Source organism: Uloborus diversus, chromosome 1, assembly GCF_026930045.1.
Source record: "Uloborus diversus isolate 005 chromosome 1, Udiv.v.3.1, whole genome shotgun sequence".
NCBI classification, from domain to species: Eukaryota; Metazoa; Arthropoda; class Arachnida; order Araneae; family Uloboridae; genus Uloborus; species Uloborus diversus.
The window spans coordinates 76,923,112-76,932,542 of NC_072731.1; the positions used below are offsets into that span (position 1 = coordinate 76,923,112).

At 32.3% G+C, this 9,431-nt stretch overlaps 1 protein-coding gene across 1 annotated transcript in view; it reads right to left on the minus strand.

Annotated features, from left to right (window-relative positions):
- Window positions 1-8,656, minus strand: part of LOC129234662 (protein lifeguard 1-like) — a 90,104-nt gene extending 81,448 nt beyond the window's left edge. Inside the window, exon 1 of the mRNA XM_054868704.1 lies at window positions 8,412-8,656. The gene's annotated coding sequence lies outside the window, so the exon portion shown is untranslated. The remainder of the gene's footprint in view (window positions 1-8,411) is intronic.
- Window positions 8,657-9,431: the final 775 nt, after the last annotated feature.

Below are 9,431 nucleotides of genomic sequence, written 5' to 3' on the forward strand. Positions count from 1 at the left end.
AAAAAATAAAGAAAATAAATGTTTTCCCCTTTAAATTCAGTAACCTTCCAGAAATTATCCTGGAATATTTTTGAAGAATTCAGTAGTCTTCTTGGTTAAAGCCAGTTATGATTCTGGCATCTTCAGAGAAGCCTAACGTAGGTTTAATATAATAATCTGGAACCCCTTCCTTCTTTCCCAACTAAGAACTCGAAGCATAAATGCAATCATTGCTAATCCAGAATCTAAAGCAAGTAGCTCGAATGTAACTCATGTGCAACTCTTGCATAACTTCGTGATCCAGTTATCATTTCACTCTCATTGGGAGCTGAGTCAATCTGGACTGACCGTTATCGAGCTTAAACCGATACACCAAATAAATACGTTCAGTTAATCTTGATACTGGTGGACAAAAATATTTTTCACAACTGTGTGAAATCTGCAATTTGTAGCATTTCAGGAAACTTCTTGACAAAGATAATTGACTTCCTCAGAAAGTGAATAAAAACCTGTAAAATCCGGAAACGTTATATGGAAACAATATGCAACGTTTCGGAGGTTTTTGTTTTATTATAGTGTTTTTAGTAGTAGGTCAAACGATGTTAGAGGTATATCGATTAATTAACTTAGACCGCCATCTATTAAGAATTTACAGAACTAAACAATTAATACTCACTATTTATGTGTAATTAACGTTTTATTTGCAGTTAAAAATTATAAAAACCATCCTATCTTTTAAGTTGGACCAAATTACAGATAGTTATGAAATTTGATAAAAATCGGTTCAGTAGTTTTGGAGTTTACCCCGAACAAACATTGTGACACGAGATTTTTATATATATAGATATATATATTAGGGTGGTCCTTATTTTTAAAGTTTCAGATATTTTACGCGACGCCCCCTCAATTTGTTCCATTGTACAAATAAATGATTCCTACAAAATTTTAAGTCAATCCATGAATATTAACACGTGCCCCTAGGGCCCCCTTTTTTGAGTTTCGAAGAAAAAATTGCGGGTTTTTTCATTTTTAAGTAAAAATAATTCTAACGTTTTATATTTAAAGTAAATTTGAACCTCAACAGGTGTTGCTACTTCCAGACCGACCATTTTCTCACCTTCATTCTGTAAAATTTAACATGTTACAGCGGGTACATGTACACCAATGGCCTTGGGTCAAACGTACCGCTCTTCTGCGCTTCGAACCCAGCAGCAGGGGAACGTTTCTTCCCACCAAGATGGCCACAAGGGATTCTATAGGCCATTAATGAATGATCTTTGACAGCAACAAATTGCCTCCTCTAGGCTTTGAGGGTGTTGATTTACAAAATTCACTGTGTATATAATAGGTGTGGCAAATAGAGTCGCAAGGCTTCGATGCTATAAATATAAGTAATTGCAATTATATTTGTTATAAACATACCTAAATGCTTATACAATTTTTAAAATATAAATTTCGAAAAATCCTCGATTATTCCTAACATAAAAATATACTGTATTTTCCATAGCTAAAAGATACATTTTAAAAAAATATCCAGATCAGAACAATGTAGAAATCTATACTTTATATTATTTTTCTTCTACTTCAGTACATAGTCCTTTATTATCATCAAATTCTAGCCTACAGCTGGTCTACCTCAATGCAAAAAAGCTTGACAACTATTGATATCTGCTCGCCTTTCATCACTGTTAGACAAATGCTATATTAGGGATAAAGATGGTGTTCATTTATTTACAGCCTATATAGATGCAATAAATTTGAATCCAAATGACCTAGTGATCAATGGTACATTCCTTAAGAGGGCAAGAGAAATTCTTCGAGTGGTAAAATTAAATTTCATGAATTTAAATTTAGATTTTGTAGTTATTCACTGGGATACAAAGCTACATCCAGTTGCAACTGGTAAAAGAACGCCGAAAGGATTACCTTGATAGTTTCAGGTCCTACTATTGAATAGCTACACCGAATTCCTTAGATATTTCTTCAGTTGCTTATAATATCTTATATGATAGCTCTTAATTACTAACTGTTCTAGCTGTAGTGTTTGATACAACGACTTGCAATACCAATGAATTGTGCATGCAATTTTTTAGAGCAAAAACTGAACGGTTATATATTACATTAGGATTGCCATCATCATGCACTTGAAATCGTACAGTAGAGTGTGTCTTTAAAGAAGTTCTTGCCTTTCTTAGTTCTCTAGATCAGATATTCAATTATTTAAGCGCTTCAAAATTTTGTTGAAAGATCTCCATCATTCAGAACTTATAACATTTCAATCAAGTACACATACCACTTAAATTCTAAAAGCCGAAGTTGATAACATATTATTTATTGTTTGTAAAAAGCGGAATTAAGAAAGATTACATATAATTCTCATAACTTGTAATAATATTTCCTAGTGAATTTCCTCCTACAGGGATATGTTTTTGGCAACCTGGAGCTTATCCCTGAGCCACATAGGTGGCAAAAGGAGTATTTGTTTGAAAATTGTTATATTTAGGAAACAATTTAAATTGACCTTACATGAAAAGAAAGCCCTTCAATGCTGTTTCGCAATTAAATGATGTATGAAGATATGGTTTTTCGCAGCAACCCAATTGAGGCTCCTTTGAATAATATAATATGTCTGAAAAACTAGCAGCGTACAAAATGACGACAAACATGCAGCAGAAGCAGTGATTGGAAAATTTATGAATCATTTATGGTATTTAGGGGATAAACTAGTAGCTTTGTCCGTATTGGATGAAGGAATTAATTTTGAAGATAAGAAAACACTAGTGCAAAAAATGCTTGTGATAAGGAAGACGTGTCTGATGACTGTTTAACAAATTTCAGATAACTGTAGACGATTTGGAATAATTTCTTGGTAAAAATCTTCCTCTTCATAGAATCAATTATGAGTCAATAAAACTGTTTGATAAGCTACAAATACTAAAAGATTTTTTTCTATTTGATCCTGATTTACGGCAAAATGAAGGAAACTCTTTAAAGGGAAGAAAGATCGTTAAAATACTGAAAATTGTGAATGATACAACTGAAAGAGTAGCACAATATTAATCGAAGAATTTCGCAACTAATTTACTGAATATGATTCACAAAAAAACAATTTATTTTACAGATCGTCCAAGACTAACGTAAAAAATACACACTATCGAGATACATTGAGAAAAGTGTACGATTAAGGAAAGTTTCAAAAGCATTATTTCATTCTTATTCAACGGAAAATCTTTAGATGATATAAAGTAGTTATAAAGATTAATTTTAGTGCTACCTCACTGTAAAAATATTTTGCAAACCTAGGAGAAACGATGTACTGAGACTGAAGTAAAATTTTGAAGATTTGTGAGAAAATTATCAAAAGTGTTAAAGTTCAACAGCCTAGGGGCACGTGTTATTATTGACCGATCGAGTTCAAATTTTGCACATGTTACTTTTTATTATAGTGTCACAAAACTAGGGGGCGTCACTTGTTGAATTCCAAATTTTTTTTTTCCCCATATAAATAAGGATCACCCTAATATATATATATATATATATATATATATATATATATATATATATAAATACTAGAGGACCCAACAGAGGTTGTTCTGATCAAACTTCGTAAATTGAAAAGTTGAAAAACTTCAATCAACTATCAAGTGTTTGAACCGTTTTGTTGAAAAAAATAAGAAAATAGAAAATGTTTTAAGCTGCCTGGTGTCAGAATGCGTATATTTATTACAACTTGATTTATCTAGGGCACACTGAGTGGTTACTTCATCAACTATTTTTTCTCGCATACTTGAAAGATCTTCATAGATTGTACGGTTTGTTCCATCAGCCATACCCAAAGGATAAAAATCATCCTCCGATATTAAGTATAAAAAAACTAACTACCCATCTAGAAAAACGGGAAATCTCGCTGCAACGTCCCTCATATGAAAAAGAATAAAACAATCGAATGGATATCGTTTAAAAAAATGATAAAGATAAAAACAGTATCCTGAATAAGCGAAAATCACCCCCACCCCCCTCCTGATGTAAAATAAAAACGTCAACTAAAATGACTAAACATTCTTTAAACACCAAACACAGTTCTTTGCAATTTAAAATATTTCTCCCAATGAACAAAAAATACAATAAATTACATTAACAGTAGTAAACGAATAATCAAGCAACTGTATTGTTATGGTCGATGTCACCAAGCCACCACGTTCCTGTAATCTAGCCGTTTAGTGAGCGAAGCAAACTCCGACCTATAGCGATCCCATCTTTTGAACGAAAACTTCATATATTTGCCTAATTTGTTCTTTCTACCAAAGATAAAGATCTTCCACTGCACTGATTTTGTGTGTACAGAAATACCCTGTTGTAATTTATCTGGACAAAAATATAATTTGTTTCGTCTTCAAGTTCCACCATCTTTTCTTTTAATTATGTACTGATTAGTTTGATAATCCTTAAAGTATTCTTGCCATTGGTGCCAAAACTCAGATGGATTTGAACCAAGAAACAAATGTTGTTATGTACGGTACTATCCGATCATTTGGTTAGGAAAACCTAAAGCACCGATCCGGTCACATGGTCTTTGGTTTAACTACGACGAAAATTACACGTTTTGCGTGAACCTAGTGAAAGAAATCCGATTTCTCCGAGTACTTTACTTTAAAATATATCACTGGACCTAAAATCGCTGCTTTCAAGAAATGAAGGCTCAACTCTCTCTATGTTTTATCTATTCTCAATTATTGACATATCACAGTAGGAAATTTCATTACAAAAAGCAGAGTTGGCTTTCTTATTGTCCTTTGGCAACTGGTTAAATATTTATTTCAGGTTCTCGCTCAACAATAGGTTAAAATAAATATTTATCATTTGGGAGATATAAGCATCCAATGTTTTAATTAATTACTTAACAAAAACGTTTCCGATTCTATCCATCGTGCTTCGAAACCATGCTTGCCACAACTTAATTACACACAAAAAATTTGACCAAAATCGGTCCAGCCGTTTAAAAGCTTTATGGTGACAAACGTCAGCACAGAAGATTTTTATATATTAAGATATATACACGAATTTTTCTTAACGCAATTTGAAAATGACAGAGTCAGAATGGTCCCCCCCCCCCCCACAATAAATTTCAGCTGACGACGCCAATGTATTCTATCATCAGGACCACAAATTACCATTTTTGCTCGATTAAAAGATTTTTGCCCTTTTATTAGCCAAGAAAACTATGAATCAATTGATAAACACACTACTGATTATGTTTTAATAAAAAATGAAAAGCAATGGTTATAGAATAAACAAAATCATGTTGTATAGTTCCTTAGGCAACAACTAAAAGAGGAAATCCAACTTCGTCAGGATTATTTAGTTTTTAAAGCTATCACTGATTCTTCTTAGTGAGGCTGATCACATTCTTTGTAGTACATTTAGTTCACCTGGTGCTTTTCATTGGGCAAAATGGATGGCAAAAGGAATTTACTTCTTGAAGATTTTGTGCTTTCGCAAGGAATTCAAGCATCATATGAGATTCAAGCATTAAAAAGAATGTCTGCTCATGGCAACAAATCCATGTAAAAATTTGATTCAATGCCCCCAGTCGCTGCAATAAGCCGCATAATGACTTATATCTTCTACAAATACCAGAACTATAAAGAAACTAATAGTGAAGTGACTCTTCTAGCAATTAAAAAATTTAAAGGACAACTTTTGGTACCTATGGGTAGATTTAGTTGGATTAGGTTTTTTCTCAAATCTCGCGCCTCCAAAGAAAAAAGATGTGATAGTTGAAGCTTTACAGCAACAAAAATCTAGAAAGGATTTTAGATATTAATTCTTTTCGAAGTGAACTATTGTTGGATTTTGTTACAGAACCAACTTGGAATCTGTTTATTGTAATGAAATTTTATACTAATTTCATAACTGAGCAAAAAGAAATGATAAAGTTAAAGGAAGTAGTGTCGGCAATGAAGGTAGTAAATGATTGTGCTGAGCGAGCAGTTAAATTAGCAAGAGATTTTAATTTGAAACTTACTAATGATGAAGAACAACACATTTTTCAAATGGAGGAAATCAAACTGAAAATTGATAGAATTTCTGTTGGTAGAATTTAAAAATTTTTAAAAGTAATTTTAGCAAAAAGAAGATTTAAAATTTTAATTATTGAGCATTATTAAAAGAAAAGTATAAGAGAAAGTTTTTGTGTTGTGTAAATTTTACAAAACTTGGAGAAACAAAATATTTCTCAATAAATTAGGTTAAACACCCTTAAAAGTTTTAAAAACTTTTAAGGGTGTTGAGCTGTCACTTAATGCTCTTCAAATGGTTTAAAATTTTACAAGACAGTTATTGCATAAAATGTCACAATTATCCAAGGTATGCAAGTTGAAATTCCAAATTTTTTTTGCCCCTACACAACTTTGGGGCAGTCTACTATACATATTAAGCCTATTAAATCTGGTATCACAGTCTAAATCTGAAAGTCCCCTTACTAGTCTAGTTATCCTTCTTTGAACCTTTTCAAATACAGAAATATCTTTCTTCAGATAAGGCGAACAAAACTGAATAGCATAGTCCAAATAAGGAGTATGCTCAGTAAATTACCGCCCATTAGCCAGGGCTAAAGCAAAAATACGTGAAATACACCGCCAGCTCAGTCATTTCGAGCCAAGGACTGCAGTTTCGTGCTTATTAGCACTCATCAGCCCGGCATAGGAAACTGACTGAGCTGGAGATGGAAAACCTCTTAAGGAAGCCAAGAGTGTGAAACAAACTGGTAGCTAATATAGAATCAGCAGACCAGACGAGTGACCAAATCTCCAGCTCAGTCAGTTTCCTATGCCGGGCTGATGAGTGCTAATAAGCACGAAACTGCAGTCCTCGGCTGGAAATGACTGAGCTGGTGGTGTATTTCACATATTTTTGCTTTAGCCTTGGCTAATGGGTGGTAATTTACTGAATATACCTCGCCTTGCGTTCAATCTTTGAGTTGAACCGAACCATTGCTTCGGTCACTCGTCTGGTCTGCTAATTCTATATTAACTACCAGTTTGTTTCGCAATCTTGGCTTCCTTAAGAGGTTTTCCATCTCCAGCTCAGTCAGTTTCCTATGCGGGGTTGAGTGCTAATAAGTACGAAACTGCAGTCCTCGGCTGGAAATGACTCAGCTGGTGGTGTATTTCACGTAAGGAGTATGCTGTTTAAATTTTTTTATAAAGCAAATTGTAATGTAATTTAATGTAATAATTGTAATGTAATCATTTTAAATTAATATTTTTTATTGCATTTTACAGACTTTAATTTTTAAAATGTTGGAATTTTTTTTAAAAAGATTAATATTTAAAAAATATAAACACACTTGGAAATGCATATCATACCACAAGAAGTTTCATTTCAAGTTAAATTTGATATTAAACCAAAAGTAAAAATATAGTAAACAAAATTTTGAACCAAAAAAAAAAAAAAAAAAAAAGCTCAGCTATAAATTAATTTAAATTAACTTAATGTCATAACAAACTTGATTTTACTTCAATTTAATGTTTTCTTTATTAACGCAGCTTTCTTATATGATATTTCATATTTGATATGGATACATTGTAATTTTTATAATTTAAAACAAATGGCACATTTTTACGATTACAACAAAATGCAATAAAACTTAATGTTCTGTTTTCAAGCAACCATTTAAAAAAAAAAGCTTTTAAATAAACTAATCAATATTTCACACAATTGAATGTATGATATTTTCATGCAAAAATGTTTCTTTAAGCATAAGAATTGAAAAAATTATTTGTTATTTCTAAGTTATTTAGTCTAAAATTTCTTGGTTACTGAAACATAGTGGACGAAATGATATATTGTCAGGGGTAGACTCTTCCGATTTTTTCTTAATAGGTTGAAAATCCGGACAACCGTGGCGATAGCAACACATATATGCTAAAAGCAGACTAAACCCTCCCATTTTACATAATAAATAATGTTAAATTTCAATCAACCACTTCAAACAATCAACGCACGGAAAAAATTCGAACACTTTACTAATGTTTTATTTCCATCACATTATGTCTTATTTGACTAACATTTCAAGAAACTGAGACAGACAGCTTCAAGAAAAGACCCAACATTGATGCTCGATAAAAAGTAATAGAGTTTAAAATCAAACTTTGAAGGAGACGAGACGTGTGCATGAATCACTCAAGCTTATATAACTTGTCATTAGTCATATATACTTTTCACCTTATTTAAATGTCTGTAATACTTTCGTTTTAAGCACAAAGTTAAAACAATTAACTTTATTTCACTCTTAGAATATAAGATATAAGAAAAAAGTTAAAGCTAAATTGAAAATATAAGTCACTTTAAGATGAGTAAATAACAGATTTTTGTTTCTAAAATCGTATTTAGATACATGAATTTTTTCAAACAAACCAAGTATACATTACTTCTTCAAGCAAGAACAGGAGTTTGAACTTGCGTCAGTTCGTCAGTACCTGGAAATACGTCAGTCAAACAAGATTAAATAATATTTTTTGCATTTGTCTGTTTCTACATTTAAAAGTTGAATGTATCTTGTTGCCTCAAACCCAGAAACGACATATGAAAACAGATCGATATATTAAATCAATGGATACGCAAAGGTATCAACATAGTGCCAGATTCTCCGGAAGGCAAAACTACACCATCAATCAAGAAGAATCGGGTGACGTCGAAAAATGCGATGATTACGTCATGGGGTATGTTCGCATAGAGCAACCGATCGACCGCTGTTAACCTATGCAGCAGCCGCGTTCATATTCGCAACTCCAACGAAGCAACTCGCAACTCCAATCGAAGACACTGCAGTCACCGTCTAATGGCGGATGAAAAAGGTAAAACAAACGCACGCCGTAGCGTAGAAAATGTTAATAAGCCTAGTTTTTGCTTGCATGCATGACTTTTTTTGTTTTATTCTTTTAAAATTAGTTTTTAAAGTCTTGTGGATATTCTGGCCCACGTAGAAAGAAATGAGAATTCAATAAACATTACTAAACGTTAGAAATTAATGCAAATTTCGTAGTTTACAGTTGTAAGCAGCAATTTCCCTGATGTTGAATTCGATATTTATTAATTCTTCGTGGATCTACGTTTTCATTGTGGCCATAAGAACACTAAAAATATTTCATGTAATAAAACCTTTGTTTACCAGTGTTATCAAAAGAGGAAGATGATACTCTTTTGTCTTGTTCGGCTAGCGCTAATTGTTTAACATTTGTAGCTGAGTTATTTCTCAAATTGCTGAATCGGATAATAAAAATTTTTTCTGTTTCGTATGTTTTTAATTTCTAAATTATGATTTAATTCTCTCCTGCATCATCAATAAAATTCTCATGGATACATAGTGGTAGTTTTGTTTTTAATTCGTCTTCCATTATTTCTTTAAACTTATCGAATTGTGTCATCCTTCTACCATTTTATTCCACACA